General features: G+C 41.9%; 1 protein-coding gene across 3 annotated transcripts in view; it reads left to right on the forward strand.

Moving 5' to 3' along the window:
* PTPRM (protein tyrosine phosphatase receptor type M) overlaps window positions 1-19930 on the forward strand; it is a 943724-nt gene that overhangs the window by 201371 nt on the left and 722423 nt on the right. The window lies entirely within an intron of this gene.

The raw sequence follows: 19930 nt of genomic DNA on the forward strand, positions 1-19930 counted from the left end.
TAACCAGTAAGCAAGGTGTGTAGGGCTTCATTGTGCCGACTTATTAATCTGTAGTGCACAGGTATCACCACATGTGAGAGTATGTCCTGCAGATTAGTAAGGAAGCACAGCCAAGCCCTGTGCACCTTGTTTACTGGTTAATCTGCCCCTGGCTGTAATCCTATGGGAGTACATTGTCAGGCCTTTCTTTTGCAGCACTTCTGGGTGGATTCAAACCACCAACATTTCGGGCAGTAACTGAGGGCAGACTGCACTATGCAGGGATGATATGTAATGTAAACAGCGTGTAACAGAGTGAGTTAGTCCATACACGACTGCAGGCTGGCTTTGCCATGTATCTTTAAGAAGCTGTAAACGGGCAAGTTGTAAATGGTTAAGTTGGCTTCTCTTTAAATGACATTTTTATCTTTGCTCATGTCATTTTGTTTTGGCTGTATTTACTGATGTTTTTGATGGGATTGTACCATTCTCCATTGGTTTCATTTATAATTCTATTTTCTTTTTGGCTTTACACATACCATTTCATTTTGGGTCCTGTTGCATGGGTGGATTTTTGGCTTCGCTCACCTTTTCTCCATCTCCGCTTTTGGCCCGTCTCCTCCTCTTTGGTTTTGGCAGCACTGGCTTAACTGTCCATGCGTACACTCTGAGCCCACCCTGTACGGCCTTAATGCTGCAGTGTTCCTTCTGGTGCCTTTTTATTTCTCAAAATGACAAGCTTATATTTCAAGTATGTGAAAATGCTTTAGAACTTCTTGTTGCGTACAGGTTAGATGAAATCTCACATCTTAGCCGATATTGTGCCGTTGTGCTTTAGTTTTCTGTTTCCTCTCTTCCCTTCTCATCATGCTCCTCATAGTTCTTTTCAGCAGTGAATAACTATTAAGATTCCCAGTGTGCACAGCGCTGTGCTGGGCTCTGTGCCGAGCAGTGTGTGGAGATGCTGTGCAGTTACCCAGCGTTTCTCGTATACTCGTTATGGACAGAGTTTTGCCGAGTATGAGTTGTCATCTTTCAGTACTTGATTCTAAAACAAATATGGACACATAGGGAGGCAAATATTTGAACACTGAGTGTGCAGAGAGTAAACGAATAGACAGGAGCATCCTTTGCCTTAGACTAGACTCCCAGCTCCCCCATGTTACCTCCTCTCACTGTGTGTCAGGCTCCTTTCCCTGTGGCTGGAATAATTGCACTTGTGCCACTTAAAAATGAGGCAACAAGTCCTTTGACTGAACTGGCGTTGCACTTGTGATAGAATCTTTGCAGCTGTGTTGCTTTGTTCCTGTCAGTCTGTTGAGAAATAAGCAAGCAGTAGACCTGGCCTCTGCTCCGGTAAGAATACAGCCCAGAAAACCCTATGGGGAGTCCTGCCCTGTCACATGGGGTCACTGTGTGCTGTTGACGGCATCTAACAACGACAAGGACAGCGAACTAATTGTTTCAGGGGATTTCCAGGCTAGTTTTTTTAGGAGGCAGGACCCACTTTTCCTCTGAGGAGGCCACAAGGGCGTGGATAGTCCCCTCTTTTTTCTCCCTGGCAGCTGAATGTGGATATGTGACTGTGCAGCCAATTAGAAGTTTAATGCAGGGAATTTGAACCTTGAGGAAGTGAGCAGGGGCCAGGCAGAGATTCCTCACTGCAGGGGTTTTGCACGGTGCAGAAGCTAGAGGGGTGCCCCGCGCATCTAGCTCCTAAGCAGAGTGCGCCTGGGGCTCAGCTGTTTGTCTCTCCTCACCAGTCCTGCCAGAGCTGGGCCCTCCGGTCTTACCATTTGTTAGTTGTTCTTAGCTGCCTCGGTGGCCCCTGACTCATGGCGACCCCATGCACAATAGAGTGAAACATCCCCCGGTCCTGCGCCATCTCTGTGGTTAATTGTGATTCAGACTGTTGTGCTCCATAGGGTTTCCGTTGGCTGATTTTCTGAAGGAGATCGCTCAGCCTTTCTTTCATCAGAGCATACTTTGTTATAGGGTTGCTATGAGTGGCATTGACCTAACATCATGCAACAAACAACAATAACAACAACGACACTTTGTTATATTTGGAGTTGAGGATCTGAAGATAATAATCAGGCAAATAAAACAACTGCTAGTAGTGCAGGGACGTGTACCCTAGTGGATGTGTCAGTAAAAACACAGAGGAACCAGAGATTGGCCTGAAAAAAAGACCAGCCAGAAAGATCCAAAGTAGGTTCTACTGGAGGTGAGTACGGTAGGTTAGGGCTGAACGAAAGAAGGAAATCAGGTTGGTTTTCATTTTGAAGGCCCTCTGAGGAGTTGGTTAATGTGATCTGTTCTGTTAACGTGGCATTTTGTATAGTAAGAAGGAAGCCCAGACGTGAGAAGTGAGGAGCTGGAATCATATCATGTCAGGACGAGGACAGGCTTCCTGCTGCAGCCCAGGAGAAGGGCCTGCGGGATCCACTTGCAGGAGTGGTTGAAATGCTTCGTAAAGCCCACTCCACTGCCGTCAAGTCGATGCTTCTTAGCTGATTGAATTTGGGTCCAAAGCAAAAATTGAATTTGAAAACAGGTTCAAGAATTTTATTTTGTGCAGTGTTTGTCATTTGGCTTTTAAATTGACTTCAAACAAACTGAGATGAAAACAGTCTGCCCCATGTCCTTGTTCCTTTTCTTAAATATTGTTGGCTAAAAGTGTGACCAAGCTTTTCATACATGAAGCTTTGCCCTCAGAAAGTGACAGGACCCAGCTTACGTTTGTGCTCGTCTACAGATACTTTATTTTGCCCTGGCTCCCCTTCAGCTATTGGTCGGGCTCTGTGTGGGACGCCAAAGTGAGGGTTTAAAAAATAGAAAGTTTTAAGCTCAGAGGCTGCTGTGGTTATGTCCTTTTCAGCTCAAAGCCTGTCCTCCCTCTAGTGTTTCACTTGCACGTGGATAAATTACACTACTCTGTTCCATTTTGAATTCTTTGTAAGAGCTGTCTTAATTTCCTCTGATCCTATCCGATTCCTGTATTTCCTTATACTGTTTGACCCAATGCTGTTTTCATCTTTCTGGGTGGAATGGTGGCTGCTGTCCCAGCGTTGGTATTAATTTCCCTTGTACTACAGCAGCTCTGAGCTGGAGTACATTAGCATTGCTTTTCAATTTTGAAGAGAGATTTTGATCTCTGAGCATCCTTGCCACAGAGGGTATATGTTTTCTGGATGATTCATTGTGATTCTTTCCCTGTAAAGGTTTTTTCTAGTTAAGTTTCTCATGCAGATTGAGAAGCAAAGAAGCAGCTAATCCTGTGCTTTCTTGTATTTTTCTGTAAACATGCCCAGCCTAAGGCATCGCGCCTCCGTGAGTGCTCTTGCTTAATATGCTTCAGTTTGTAAAGGATTGACCTGTTTGGCAGAGTTATTGATAGTTGATTCTAGGAGTAAGTTTTCTCTGGAATTTATTTTAGGAAATAAATCTCACCTTTCTGTGCCTTTCTTTAACTTGTTTACCTTTATCATCAACTCTTTATTTAGTAAGTTTGAAAAGCATCTTCAATGGTGTTGTCAGTGCTGTTTGCATATAAAATTCAAGGATGACATTGAATGTGTCTGTTTGAGTAAAGTTGCAGTTTCCTTGTGTAGTAGATATGTAAGGAATATTCGTGAAAAATTCATCTTGCTGTAAATATAAAGATTTTGCTGTATTGTAAAAGTATATCTTATGGGTTAGGAAACCGAGGGTTAAATTCCCCCTCTGCCTTTATCTAACTCTAGAACTGTAGGCAAGTTACGATCTTTCTGATCTGGTTCTCTTGCCTGCCTTTGTTGCTGATATTGGTTAACTGTGGAGTCATGAATGTGGCAGTGTGGTCTTACCTGTGCGTGGTGTGGGTCTCAGTCTGGGAGGACGCGGCCCTGGTACCATTGCAGCCTGGACCAGCCCCCATTTTAGAGTATCTGTGCTGGAAACACGGCCTGTGGCACCGTCCTTTCCCTTCTCTGTGTTTATGCTCTCTGGAATGCTATGTAGCTGCTTCTCAAAAAAGTGTTTCCCCTTCCCAGCTATACCAGAGCGCCCCCCCTCCCCGTGAATTCTCTGTTTTTCTTCCTCATCTGAGATAACCTCTTAGTAACCTTTAGTACATGTCATCTTCTTGTCACAGTGTTGAACTGTGGTTTGTTGCCTATGTGACCTGCATCATAACTGGATTAAAATAGAGGGCAGGAGTCTGTGTCTTGATATCTTTTACCACACTGAACAGGGGAGCCCTGGTGGTACAGTGGTCAAGAGCTATGGTTGCTAGCCAAAAAGTTGGCAGCTCAAATCCACCAGCCACTCCTTGGAAACCGTATGGGGCAGTTCTACTCTATCCAGTTGGGTTGGTGTGAGTTGGAATCGATTCAGTGGCAACGAGTTTCATTTTGGCTTTACTACACTGAACGATGCCTTTGTGTGTGGCAGGGTGTTAAGTGCTTATTGAATTGCCTTTGATACATTAAGTCCATACCCCAGCCTGAGATTCCTTATTTGTATAATACCTTGGATGACCTCTAAGGTCACGTTCAGGTTTAACTTCAGAGGATAACATAATTCTGTGAACCTGTGTGGAAATGGAAGTTGGACGTCCTTGAGTCTCACTGCGGATGTTTGAGGAGTGACTACATGGGGCGGCCAGGTGTCAGGGGCTGCTTCTGTTATAAGCCTATGGGTGCTCACCATGTATAGATTCATACAGTACAGAGATCTAACGGTGACAATCTCATACATATGACAGTTGTGGGGGGTCAGTGAAGAGCTAGCAGCCCAGGAATAGAGAGGAGAGCTAATACAGTCTGTGGCAATGAGTCTTGATGATGAGAGAGCAAGAGTTTGCTGGGAGGAGAAGGTAGGAGGAAAATGCCTCCAGGTTAATGCAGGAAAGAGTCCAGGAACCTGCTGTGCATGGCTTGTATGTGAATCTACCAAACCCGACTTAGAGAGTGGAGTGGATGAACTAACCACTCAGGAGAGAGCTGAGTAGATGCCAGAGTATGTTTCAGAAGCAGTTGATGCCGGGAGAGGATAGGAATGTGGCCACAGTGGAGTATCTCATCCACCCTTCAACCAGTGGCAGAATCACCGGAAAGCTTCCTAAAATCCTAACCCTACCTCCAGCCACTCTGATTCCATAGGTGTAGAGCAGGGCTAGGACCCATGTTTTTAGAAATTATCCGTATGCTTCTGACACAGGTGGTCAGTGAACCACGCTTTGAGGAAATGCTGAATTGCCCTTCAGAACTTTGCTAACCCAACGGAGTATAAAATGCCCATAAATGCATTGGTCCTAGGCACATAGATCATGGATAGCTTTGCTCAGATTCTCCACAGCATCCATAAACTGCAGAAAGTGTAAGCGTAACTGAGTTCAGGAGAGAGCCTATAAAACAAATGGAGAAAAGTGCAAAGGAGGAAAACCAAAGACTGGTAATATTTAAAGAAACTTGGTGTGGTATTAAGGAAAGGTAGTGTTTGAAGGAGCCCTACTGAAAAGGCCTGGAGAAAGTGAAGGCCTGCTGTACCCTCAGGTTATAAATCAGGACTTTTGTTTGTGTAGTATCTCAATGTCGAAAGGAAATACAATTTTTAGTGGAACTGGAGATTTAACAGTTTGTCTGTAATAGACATTTTCCAAAACAAGTCCACATTTTTTTTTTTTTTGTGAGTTGTGAGTATGTGTCTGACCTGATTAAATCTTCCTGTTTCCCCTGGGTTTTAATTTTTGACTCCGAATGTAGCAATATTTAAATTTCAGTATAATGAAGGTCTTTGCTGAGAATTATTAGTAACAGTGCCACAGTTTGCCCTTCAGTGGTTAAGGTCGTGTCAGCATTTCTGTGATAAACATCCTGCTGAAATTTATGGAGCATACTGGAAAAAAACTGATATTGACGCAACTTGGTTTTTATTCCTAACCCCCCAATTTTCGCATTAGTTGTGAGTACTGTTGAAAAGTGGCACAAGCTGTCTCGTTTTTCCGAAACCCAGGGTAAGATGGGCGTATTGTTTGTACTGGCAAATGGAGCACCAGAATTAGGGTGTGTGGTAACCCTAGTGGTGGATGGACTCTGTGGTCAGAGGTGTGTTTCACACTGACGGTGAGTTGGCAACTGCACCTTATTCTTGTGCAGGGCGTTGCAGCTCCCCAGACACCACATTAGGTCATTGGTTTGAAAATTATAGAAATTAGTCCAACCTGTGAAGTTTCCTCTCTGGGCAAATATCTGGCCCCTTGAAGCGTTACTGATTTTAAGCCCTATCAGTATTATATTGGTCCACAGGGTTTATTTTCTATTCATGAGGTACCCAGCACAGGGCTAGATATTGTTAAAGGTAAGGGACGATATGGCCAAGGGCCAACAATAAACTTACTTAAAGAGCATCCCACAAGAATGAGAGATCCAGACCACATGTAATCAAGTATAAAATTACACATTCAGACTAGTAAAACCAACTCTGATTAACTACACAGCTTCTTATAACAAATCAGCCATATGGGGAGGAAAAAACCCAGCTTCATAGAAGCAGAACTCACCACACTTGTCATTTTATTTATTTATTTTAAATATTCTTTAAAATAATCTTTTTTTTATTGTGTTTTAGATGGTTTACAGAGTAAATAAGTTTCTTATTAAACAATTAATATACATATTGTTTTGTGGCATTGGTTGCCAACCCTGTGATGTGTCAGCACTCTTCCCTTCTTGACTTTGGGTTTCTCATTTCCATTCTTCCAGCTTCCCTGTCCCTTCCTGCCTTCTAGTCCTTGCCCCTGGGCATGTGTGCCCATTAGTCTCGTATACACGGTTGAGCTTTGTTACTATGGTTTGTTTTATGGGCCTGTCTCATCTTCGGCTGAAGGGTGAACCTCAGGAGTCACTTTAGTACTGAGTTAAAAGGGTATCTGGGGGCTATTTTTTAAAATATTCTAATAAATAATTCCTGGAAGCAAATTAGCCTTCTGAGGGGGTCTGAGGGTTCTGAGGATCCCTGAGGGTTCCGAGGATCCCAATTCGAAAAACCAGTGGTCTGGTTCATCCACTTGACTTTATAGATCAGGAAACTGAGGACTAAAAAGGAAAGAAAACCAACATGCCAACATTTGCCTATTTACTAGATAAAAATATATATACACACACAAGTATACACACATGTACCTAAAATCATTTTATCCATATAACTATCTAGAAGGGAGATGGTTTTTATAGTTGAAGAAAGCTTGTAAGTTGATGTAGTTGAGACTGACCTCTGGTCTTTTTGGTGGCAAAGTCTATCTTCTGTCCACTGTCTCTCCACCATGTGTCTGTCCCCAGAAAGTCCTCTGCCTTGCTGAAAGCCACACCCTGGGCAGAGGCAGGATGGAACCCTAGCTCTTCTGTTTCCTGGTCCAGGGTTATTCTCCCCAGACTTCCTGTTCTCTTTAGTCAGAAGTGAAAAAAAAAAAGTTAAAAAAATAATTAGAATATTGAGTAAATGTTGAATTAAAAAAGACATTTCAAATGTGTTGACCTTGAAAAGCGTTACTGTTCTTAAAAAAAACTAGTTTTAGTTCCCTATATTTTAGCAACTAATTGGTCATGTAAAACGACTGGGAAGGAAAGCTGATTTATAAAAGATTTTGTGCTTCGTAAATATTGCTCTTAGCTTGAAGTATTTCACATGAAATCCAGTTTCCCAGTTTAAAAAATTATGTAGTGAGTTACTTTTCTTCAAAGCATATTTTCTTTATGGCCTGAGAATTGACGTTTGATATTGAATAAGTATTAACTACTTTTATATTTCATAAATCTGAAAGATGTATAATATATAATCGTTAACATTCTTTTTAAGTTTAAAAAATAAAACCAAACAGAAATGCCTGAGGCATTAAACCTTGGATCTGGTGTGACACACATAGAACCCGCCTGCTTTTTGTTGACTGATGCTGAGGTCTGCCAAATAACAGCCTTATTATGCAAATTCTTACATTAACAGGCCCTTGATATCTTAGAAGACTCCTATATCTAGTTGTTGATTTTCTGCATTTCTTTTTATCTGGACCATTTGGGGAAAGGAGCTCTCTAGGATGAGTTTTTGTTCGTCTTAACACCTGTAGCATTTTTCATTTTTCTCACTTTTAATTTCTTCCTGTCCCCTAAGCTGTCTTCCTTGAGGACAAAGCCTTCTTTTATATTCTCTACGTATTCCCTCTAATCTCATCCGTCTTTCTCTCTAGGGTATGGAGTAGGATAGAGAAGAAGGAAGGAAAGGATGGAGGAAAGGAAGAGGGTGAGAGGGAGCAAGGGAGGCAGATACCATAAGTCAGATCACAAAGACAAGAACTCTAGAATATGGATTTCCTCTTCCCTAGAGAGTTTTTTTTAGTGAATAGGGTCTATTAGATATTTTTTTCTTCAGTGTTCCTTTCTAATAAAGATGAGTAGTCAGTGGTTTTTGTTTTTATCTTTGTTACAAAAAACTTCACAGAATTCGGTTAAATCCAGCAAGTATTTCATGAGCAGCAGATGCGCTTTTGGTATTGAGGGTACAGAGACGAGTAGAGCATAGTCCCGGTACAAGGAGCTCAGCATTCAGTAGAGAAGACAGACATGTATTGCTGTAAACTATGATCCAGACAGTCTGTATACTCTGTAGTGGTGGCTCATAGGAATCCATGGCAGGTACCCAGAAAGGGTGGCTCTGAGCTGGGATTTGAACAGTGAAGAGTTTTCCAGCTAGACCTTGGGGGTGTGTGTGTGTGTGTGTGTGTGTGCGCGCGCGCGCGCACGCGCAAGGGGATTATGAGCAGAGGCATGGTGTTATGGGCACTCAGTCTGTGGGGGAGAGTCTACAAATAGTTGGGAATTACTAGAGTATAAAATTCAAAGGAATTGGTGGCAAGAAATGAGGAGAAAGGTAGATCCAGGTCAAGCCAGGAAGACCTCATGTGTCACATGATGAAATTTGAGAATTATCCCAAGGATAGTGCGGAGCTGTTGCGAAATGGGAAGAGGCCGTAATCAGATGTGAATTTTATGAAAAATCAGCTTGGTGGTTGGTGTGGGACACCCTGGAGAGGGCAGAGTCTAGAAGTGAGGGGATGAGTAAAGTCAACAAGGATACGAACTGAGACTCAAGTTGTGGAGTGGGGGGAGTAGGAGACTGTAGGAGAAACACTTTGGAAGTTGCTTTGGGGATAGATGCGCAGGAGCAGTAGAAGATTTATAGTTGACTCACAGGTGTTTGGCGTGAGACCCTGGCTTTTGGTGCCACCAACCAGTATAGGAAATACAGATGAAGGGATGTGTATCATTTTATCTTCCTGGTTCACATAGTATGTACCAAGCATAGCTGTGACTTCCTTTGGTGTCCATCATCTTGTAGCAGTGACTATACTTTTACATACACCACCATGTTCAACCTTTGCCATTTCCCTGGGAGAATAGGTAATAGATATTTCAAAGGAATTGCATCTTCTGTAAGACATACACACTCAGGGATTTGCACATGGTCAGAATTGCCCCAACAATTCCTTTAGGGAACTTCTGGGCTCAAGACCATCATTCTGTTTCTCAGTAAGTCCAGCATTGCTATTTTTATTGAGTGCTGTTGAGTTGATTCCAGCTTTCAGCAATCCTATATGACTTTTTTTTTTTTTTTTATATATATGACAGAGTAGAACTGTCCCATAGGGTTTCCTAGGGTGAAATCTTTAAGGGAGCAGATCACCGCAGGTGTTTCTCTTGCAGAGTGGCTGGTAGGTTTGAATCGCCGACCTTTTAGTTAGCAGCTAAGGGTTTAACCATTGTGTCACCAGGGCTCCTTAAGTACAGCATAGCTGTGTTTTTTCTCCTTGGCCTTGGACTCGATTTCTGTTTCTTCATTTGAGCATCAAATTAGGTAGGTGATTTTGATTTGGAGTCTTGTTTTATAAAGAATACAAGTCTTTAAACATGCAACTTATACTCAACTCAATGAGATATACACACTAAGAAAGGCATGAAGGAACAGAGACTGATGGGTGGGGTAGGCACCAGCTCTTATTTTTCATTTCTCAGGTGTAGCTCATCTTGGGGCATGTGATTTGTTAGGCCTTCTGCACTAAGTGAATGATTTCTCTATCATCCCTTTCCTGGTGTAATCGTTGAAGTCCTGTACATGGTGTACCTCTGATGTTTGCATGTCTCCTTTTTATATAGTGACTGAGAGAAACTGCCCGTGACTTGTCCAAAGATAGAAGAGGCAACCGACAGACCTAGGACTTCATTTATTTCAGGCCTCTGATTCCAGTGAAACAAGATCATCCTTACAAGTTACCAGTTTTTATTTTAGGAAAAGTATTCCTCCTGACAGGAGATTGGAATGTTGAATACTTCCATATAGGAGAAAAATAATTGATCAGAGGTTTCTTAGCGTGAAATTAGAGCAAGGAATTCAGCCTTTCTTTCAAACAGTGCTGCTCTGTTGCCCTTATTCACTCGAGAGATATTTTCAACTGAAAAGAGTTATTTAGGGCAGTGACCTCCAAAAGGCTCGTTTCCACCTTTTCAGACATGCAGGACAACACGATGATGTATGGACTGAAACACTCAAACCTCAGTTTACATTTATTTTCTAGTTCGTACTTGTGTGTGTATTTGTTGATCTGCCCTGTAGAGAGCTGTGTGTTTGTGATTTATAAATAGATACAGGGTGACTATGAGTCGGAATCGACTCGATGGCACTGGGTTTGGTTTTTTTTGGTTTACAGGGTGACTATACTTTTTTAAAAGACAGAAAAGATAACCTTCTTAAAAATGTTGGAAACTGCTGATCTAGAGCACTCTTTCTAAAATAGGCCAATGATTATTCTGGGACCTTTTTAAAAACTACAGATTTCTGGGGCTGCTCCCAGAAGAATCTGGTTAATAGGTCTGTCTAGAATTGTGGTTACCCAACACCAGCATTTGCCTGGAGGGCTGCTAAGACACAGATCACTGGGTCCCACCCCATACTTGCGGAGGGTCTGGGGGCACGGGGCACTGAGAATGTACATTTCCAAGTTCCTAAGGACTGCTGCTGGTCCAGGGACCCACGCTGAGAATCATAGCTGTAGTGTGAGACTTGGGTGACTCCAGAGATGAGGTGACAAGTACTGATCTAGATTGGAACCTCTTGTCCCCAGACAGTCCTGGCAGATACTCTGTCATTCTGTTTTCCTTCCAAACTCATGTGTCCGTGAGAGAGGCAGACAACTGTGTGTTCACGCTCTAGTTTTTAGTGTTGTGGTGTGCCAGTCTTATGTCTAGGTAGATTGTGGTTTACACAGTAAATTCATGTGAATGTTTTAATTAAATCCTGATAGTCTCTGAGGTGTGTGCGTGCATATGGAAAAACTGAGACGGGCTCCTCCTCGTGTGGCTGCATCTCTTCTGTATTTATCTGGGAATAGAAATAACTCCATTACCCGTGAAACACCCCAGATTTTAAAAAGATTAACAAGAAAAATATATGGTTGTTAGTTGCAATCAGGCCTTTAAAAACAAAAATCAGGAATTGATAGATTGATACGAAACGAAATATGTAGTATGTGTAATAAGCCATAGAAACTTTAAGAACATGACGATTCATTTCCTGTAAATTACATAAAAAAAAAAAAATTTTTTTTATATATCAATTGGCAAATAGCACTTTTTACAGTGGAGCATAGTATTAGGCATTTAAATGGCTATGCAACGTGTAAAACCTGCTTGATATTTGAATTATGTAGAAGAGCATTTCTATAATGCTTGGTGTCGGATCCACTAAACATCCTGCATACTCAAAGTTTAAAAGGCATTACACACCTTTCTTGTTTGGCAGGCAATTAAATGTAGGTGTCACTGTGATTTAGAAGAAGAAAATAGTGGCTGTGCGTGTTGGCGGAGCTTTGTGTTTTTAACTTTTAAACCGGTTGTGTGTACTTTCTGTTTACTCTTTGATTTGTGCGGTTTATAGCCATTTGTCTTACACAGTTTTACATTTGAAATAAATGAATAGGACCATCTGAGATTACATGTATTTTGGGAAAATAGAACATACCACATTAATTCATTTAAGGGGATCCTTTAGGCACTATTTTTTTTTTTTTAAATCTCCTGTCTCTGTAGAGAGACCTGTCTAATACTTTATTCATTTGATAAAGGCTGCTTTAAATGGGGTCATTCTGTATTTAGAACGAATGAGAAAAGCGTTCCAGAAAAATCCTCAAGGGGTATTACAGTCCTTTTACAAAATACCTCTAAATGGACTGCAATTATAATAAGAAGAATAGCTAGAGCATACAAGTCAATTTAACCTGGAAAAGGCAGAGCAGTTTCAAAATGTGTGTGTATATTATAAATAAGCAAATGAAATTAGCATTTGATTTTCTACCACTGGCTTCTTAGAAATAGACCTTTCAGGAGCTTACTTTTACAATTCATTTAACAGTAAGTAACTATTACAGGTGCATTTGCTTACTTTATAGAGGTGGGTTTGGAGTAACGGTGTGCACCTGGAAAGAGCATGCGCGTTGGACTCAGACCTGGTGAGCTCCTAGCCCTGCGCTAAAGTCTTTGTGACCTTGTGCAAGACATTTAACACACTTGGGCTGACTTGGTGTCAACTGGCTTTTAAACTCTTTGTATTGATAGGGTATATCAATCAGGATCCAAACAGGTGGTAGAAACCACGGAGTAATTTGAACAGGGCAAGTTTAATTAAAGCATAATTAATTAAAACAAGGTTGTGATAACAAGCGATTGGCTAGTACTAAAAGAATTCTGAAGAAAAAAGGAATAGCAGATATAGGGAACACACCCTACCCCATAGCTGAGATTGTTTTTAGCTGTTGTCCAGACTCATGGTGACCCCATGTACAATGGAACGAAACACTGCCCAGTCCTGCACCATCCCCATGATTGGCTGCAGGTCGTACTGTTGTGATTCATAGGGTTTTCATTGGTTGATTTTCGGATGTAGATCAGCAGACCTTTTTTCCTAGTCTTATTCTGAAACTTCTGCTGAAACCTGTTCAGCATCAAGTAACACACAAGCCATGGCTTTGAACTGGTTCTTCCCAGTTCAATCATGGCCGAAGAAGTGACACTGAAACAGACTCAAATTTTTTAAAATTTGGGTAACTGGAACCATAACTGGAATGGGAAAAATTACCAGTCAAAGCCCTCCTAGAAACTTAATCTCCCTCTTAGAAAACCAGGGCCTTGCATAGCAACCAGATCTCTCAACTGTCGGATTTTGTGCAGTCAAAAACAGCAGTGCCTTGCTCAAAGATGGTGGCCGACCATGCCACTTTGAATGTATCTCTCTCCTGCAGTAATCCAGCTTCCTGCAACAGGCTCCTGAAGGGGCTTACTACACCTTTTCTGAGTCTCCCATTCCAGGGCTTCAACCTTTCAGGAGGTTATGGTCCCAGATAACCCAAATTTTAAAAATTTGGGTCTGTTGCAGTTTCTCTTCATTGGCGTGACTGAACTCATTGGAACCGGTTGGCATCTCTGACACAGGCCTCCACTGACAGATATTACGGCGTGACTGGCATTGGCTGGGAATCGAGTCCAGGTCTCCTGCATGGTTGAGGGATTGTGAAATTAGTGTATCTAGACCTACCTTTAACAAAAATTGACTAGCACAGAATGATGTCTATGTATTTCAGTAGAGGTACATTTGGTTTGTAAAATATACATATATAGTGTGCTGGGACAAGATGTCATGACTATGGTTGACAGTTAAATAAGTAAAAAAAAAAAAAAAAAAAAGAAGAAGAAATACTGCTGTAAATGGTGGGCTCTCATTCTTGTCAATTCGTTTTGTTCATCTACTCTCCAGGCCTGGAGCTTCAGTAGGATATAGAATGGTCAGGTGAAAGGTCTCATAAAATTTCCTTTGGGGTAGAAGTGGGTTGTCCTGTTCTTCATGGCTTTTGTCTTAATGATTTGATACTCTTCTTGGACCCACTCCATGGAGAGAAGAAAGATAAATGCCTGCCAATATGCAAATGACAATGTTTTCCTAAATCAGAAACGACCTTATAGACAAATAGCCTTGTTATCTAATTATTGCCAGAAAAAACAGAGTTCATCTTTTCTAAAATGAAAGCTATATATTGTGGAGACTTTATTAATTATAACTGGCTTAAATTATTATTTTTTCTTTTTTTTATAGCTTTCAACCACAAAAATTAACACATTCAGTGATTTAGACACATTTTGGAGCTGGCTCAGCTCCTGCTACACCAGGACAGGGCTGGCTATTTTGTTGGGTTGCACTGAGATTGTTCTCATTGTTTACGTGGATGTTACATTATATTCAAGGAGAAGCTTTAGCCTACCTATGGGCTTTTGGACACAGGTTCTTTTTAACCTGGTGGTCTTAATGAAAAAAAAAAAAAAATTTCAGGTCTAACTCCCTTTTGTCTCATTTCTAAAGCACATGGCTGTACACTTCAAAAACAGTATAGAGAGTAGCAATTGTTAGTCAGGGAGTAATGTGCTAACTCAGAGTGGCTCACTACTTACCGAAGACATTGTTGAGAGAAACAATATTCAAAAAGATGATGCTAAGGCATGTTCCAGCTTTAATCCTAGGATGCAGTGAGCTCCCACAAAACCAACTGTAGTCGATGGTAGTTTGGCAGCTATCACAGCATTTTACTAAGTAGGCCCTAACACTGGTTGCTGTGCTGTGGGTGAACGCTATTTAGAACTCTGCTTAGTTACTTATGCTGACTGCTTTATATCAATGCCCTGGCAAGATAATTCTCTTTATATTTAGGTCTAGGAATAGCTGTGTTTCTCTTGAGCTTCCAGTTTGGAAGACACTATCATGTGAAAAGGAGCCCTGGTGGTGCAGTGGTTAACTGCTCGGCAGCTAACTGGAAGGTTGGCAGCTTGAACCCACTAGCCGCTCTGTGGGAGAAGGATGTAGCAGTCTGCTTCTGTAGCGATTATAGCCTTGGATATCCTATGAGGCAGTTCTCCTCTATTCTGTGGGATCACCATGAGTCAGAATTGACTCGACAGCAGTGGGTTTTCATCATGTAGTGATAGAAGGTGGGCTCTCAAGTCAGGATGCTTGGCTTCAAATCTCTGTGACCTTCCAGCTCTGAGAACTTGGGTAGGTTGGGTGACTTCTATGCCTCATTTCTGTTTCTGTAAAAATAAGGGTATAATTATAGGTTGGTGTGAGAATTGAATGAGTAAAGTTTAGCTGCTATTATTAGTTTTAGTGTTAATATTATTATCCCTTAAAACCAAACTAAATCAAACCTGTTGCCATTGAGTCGATTCTGACTCATAGCGATATAGGTACTGTAAAATAAAAAAACTGTAAAATAAATAATTATATTTCCCTCTTTGCACTGACTGTCACAAAGGTTAAAGTGAAATCTGGCCAACTTTCAGCAAGTAAACCTAGTGACATTTTTGTTATTTGGGGGTGGGGGGATCCTAGCCTTATTTTTGTTGTCATCTTATTTTTTATTTGGTCTACTTGTCTTGGCTTTAACTTGAACTTTAATTTTATTGTAATTTTCTTGCTATTGTGTTGTATTGCATGTCCTGGAATATCCCACGTAGTTCAGAAATCATCATTTTTGTTGATTACATGGGTAATTGACATGCGTAGACACTTCCTTTTGCACAATAACTGTTCTTCATCCAGCACATGTTGTATGTTGTATTCAAAGTTTCTAAGGAAAAGCCTTTCTCAAGGTATGATGCAGGCATGTGGGCACATGTTTACAGGTGTGCCTGTGAGAGAGAGAGACAGAGGGAGAGAATATAGTGAAGAACAGCACCCTGACCAGCTCGAATCTCCTTTCGTCCATCTTGTATGTGACTTTTGGTTTAGTTTCAATTCCCTTCTACAAAAGAGAAATAATTTACCTTGACTTAAGAGAAGAATATGGTACAGCCATGAGCTATTGGGAGGAGGTCCAAGTATAAGACAGTTCTGGAGAAACCTTCGGAAGTCTATTGCTGACCACACTTCCAGCAGTGCAGTGGATCACTTTTGTTTGGCCTTTCCTGCCATGGTCTTGTAACTCCCACCCAAGTGATTGGGTAGGACTGTGTAAATAAGATAATTGTGGCCTGCCATGGGGATTGGTCAGCTTTGCCATCCTGCTAGGCTTAAAAGAGAGCCAATTCCAGAGCAGAAGATCCTATCACCACCAAGGAAGAACAGCCAGGAGTGGAGCATATTCTTTGGACCTGGAGTCCCTGCTCTGAGAAGCTCCTAGGACCAGGAGACAGAGAGCTGTAACACTAAAGGTGGTGAGAAGCAGTGGTGGAGAAACAGCGGCAGGGAGAAACTGGCAGGAGATGGCACAGTAGGTGGCCACAGAGTGAGAAAGCTCAGTGCCTTTGGGCAGAAGGCTTGGTGGTGGAGTAGGGTCCCTCCAGGCATTTAGTGGAGCTAGGTTTGCCGGCCCATGGAGCTAGAGCTGAGCACCTTTGGGCCGAAGCTTACTGGCAGAGTTGTGTGCCTGGCAGAGCTAGAAGAGCTTTGTAACACTTGTTTGAGCAGGGCAGAGGCTGAGGGGCCAGGGAGAGGCCTGTCTGCGAGCATAGCTGAAAAGAGGCTGTCCTGATGGAAGAGTCATATTCTGAATGTTCCTGAACCTGAATTGGAACCTGTTACTTCCCTACTAAACCCCATAATCATGAGTATTTTCTGTGAGTTGTGTGTGGCCATTGCAATGAATTATCAAACCCAGCAGAGAAGTAGACAGTGCCATGGGAGGGATGGTTGGTGTCAGAATTAACAAAGGTGACAGAGAGAGGAAGCATGTCTGACCTCCGCCTCATAGGAATCAGCATTGGGCTGTTGATCTTGATTCTCCTTTCCCCTTGTGAAGTCAGAGGAGGTCAGACTTCGCCACCATGCTGTCTTCACACTCCCCATACATGATGGCAAAATTCGTTGTTTTGAAAATCAAGAAGACCGTATTTTCTGAAATGCTTTGTTTCAGTAAGTTCCAGAGGACTTTTTTTCTTTATCGTATTTCTTCACCAGCCCCAAAGCCATTACTTGAAAAACCTAGCCAACCCTCTTTTATTTTCACTTACATGCTCAATAGATAAGCCTGTAAGACTGTCCCTGTATGAATGCTCACAAACTGCTCAATTTCTCATCAGGTCCCGCTTGGAATTCCCAATTAGATATCCCAATTATTTGCAATGATACAAGCTCCTGAGAGTAATTGTTGTATGAGGTATATATGGTAAGAATGGTTTAAAAAACAGGAATAACTGATACGGCTGAAATGCCTGACACTGCTGCGCTAGCATTGCGTTTGCTATCCAATTTGGTCTTCATGAATGCTATGTGAGGTAGGTGTTGCCATCTCCTCTGTATGGACCAAGAAATTGGGGTTCAGAGAGACAGAGTGATTTGTTCAAAGTCACCAAGCAACTAGGTGGAAGAACTGGGATTTGCCAGACATTTGACCCTACAGCCTGTACATTTTACCACTATACAAAGCTGTCTTGGCAAACTAAAAGCTTACTTATTCTCTTGTTAATTGGTTACTTCAAATCACATGTTCTTTATTTGAATCTTATGTTATTTTCAGCTCAGTAAACCACCTTTGGTATTTTAGGGTCCCCATTCTGCTGATTGAAGGCCGGTGGTGGATCTGGAAAGTGGTGTGTGGGGGATAGGATATATCTCAGGGCAATGGGAAATTCATCGTCTGTCTCATTTTCCAGTGGCTCAATAATCGAAGGCCGGTGGTGGATCTGGAAAGTGGTGTGTGGGGGATAGGATATATCTCAGGGCAATGGGAAATTCATCGTCTGTCTCATTTTCCAGTGGCTCAATAATCATATGTGGGTCCAGAAAGAACCATATAATACTTTTTATGTTTCCTTTCAAGTGATAAAAACAGTGTTGTGTAATGCGAAAATCATATCCTATACCAGTGTTCTGTTAGTCTTCGGAGCTTGCCGCCAGCCAGGGTGCCGTTGCTGTTACACGGTATTGGTTGTCTTCAGCGCTGGGAGGCGTTTTGTAAACCAGATCTGTAACCATCCTTAAGTTGTTTTGTGGGTCCCCATAGCTGTTTCTTATGGTTTAAGATTGCACTACAGGACTTTCATCAAAGTGCTCTCTATGTTTCCACTGGGGGGGCCCTTTTCTGTCAAAACGCATAGTTATTTCCTTCCTGCTGACTATTATTAGTGGACTGCTGTTTGGGCTTATTCCTACAAGACTGAAGCTGTTTTCTGTGTCAGACTTAGGCTTGTAACCAAGGGAGAGTATTTCTCATAACTATCTGCATACTCCTCTAACCTTTCTCACCCCAGATTGGGAAGTTGTTAGTATTAAGCACTGTAATCAAATGCCCTTTGTTTCTGAACTTGTTGGAAGTCAGTAAAAGGGAGGTGTAAATTACCAATTGTTGAGGTGAAATATTGAGTTAATATTGTATCTTTTATAATGAGTTTTTGTCCCCAGTGAGACCAGGACTGTTAAAGTGTTACAGGAGGCAGTGTCCAGGGCCAATAATTTCACCATTATACCTAGAGCTAATGACCAAGACAAAGCTTTAAGTACCGGGGAGGCCATTTTAACAGTGTGAGAGTCTTTGGCTCTCCCCTGTTGAACATGTTTTACCAGTGACTTGGGGCAGAGTGAAAAGGATGCTCATCAGACTTGCAGGTAACACAAGTCTAGTTAGGATGGCTAATACCTAGATGACAGAATCAGGCTTCCAAGGGCTCTCAGCAGGCTGGAGTGATGGGCTGAAAATGATGAGATGGCATTTAGGAAGGATAAATGTGAAGTCTGGTATTTGAATTCAGAAAGTCACCTACCTTATTACTAGAGAGGAGAAATGGCTCAGTGGAAGGGGCACGGACAAGACATTTGGAGTTTCAGGTTTGTAGAAGCTCAGAATGATGACAGCACCACTCTACCTGGGCCCTTACAAACAGCATGGGGTTGAAGGAAGTAGCTAATTGATTCCCATATTGGGTGTCATTCCAGCATTGAATCTAGTACTGGGATTAAACCCAAGAGTGTTCAGAGAGCACCTGCAGGGTGGGGCGAAGTCTGGAAACCCTCTAGAGGAGGAATTGAAGGGGTGAAGCATGTTCCACCTGGAGAAGGGAAGACTCAGGACAGGGCAGCTCTTTTCAAGTTACCAGCCTTCCTGTGCATGAGCTGAGCTTTCTTCTGTTTCTTCGTAGGGTAGAAGGAAGATAACTGGGTATGTACTTCAAAAAGCAGTTTGAGCTTTTTTTAAAGGGGAACCCTGGCTCCACTCTAGTAGGAATGGGTTACAAATTTCTGAGTGCCTCATCGATTCAGAATCTGGCTGGCTGATTGGGCTAATGTAGAATTGACTGAAGCATTTAGATGGAAGCTGGGCTAGAGGTTCTGTAAGGTCTGCATAACATTGCACAATAATATTCTTAAACACAGATTTTCTTGACCAGTGCCACTAATTATCATAATTGGCAAGCAGTTATAATTAATATTTTATATTTGTTTAATCAGTAGCATTCTATAAAAGTTATCATAATAATTAATATGATTAATATAATCACTTCCTTTCCCCATGTAAAACATTGGTGAAAAGCTATTATAATAATTCAGAGTAACAGAAGACATTTAAGAGGATGTGGGGTGGGACTAACTTGAATCTGACTCAGGGTAACCCCATGAATTTGAGAGTAGAACTGTGTTCCATAGGGGTTTTATGGCTGACTTTTTTAGGGGGTGGTACAAGCGGTTAATGTAATCAGCTGCTAACCAGAAAGCCAGAAGTTTGAGTACACTCAGAAGCACCTTGGAAGAAAGGCCTCACAACCTACCTCTGAAAGGTCACAGTCATTGGAAACCCTGTGGGGCACAGTTCTACTCTGACACACACGGGGTCACCATGAATTGGAACTGACTCCATTGCACCTGGTTTCCATTTGGGGTGGGACTTAAA

Source organism: Loxodonta africana, chromosome 11 (assembly GCF_030014295.1).
Source record: "Loxodonta africana isolate mLoxAfr1 chromosome 11, mLoxAfr1.hap2, whole genome shotgun sequence".
NCBI classification, from domain to species: domain Eukaryota; kingdom Metazoa; phylum Chordata; class Mammalia; order Proboscidea; family Elephantidae; genus Loxodonta; species Loxodonta africana.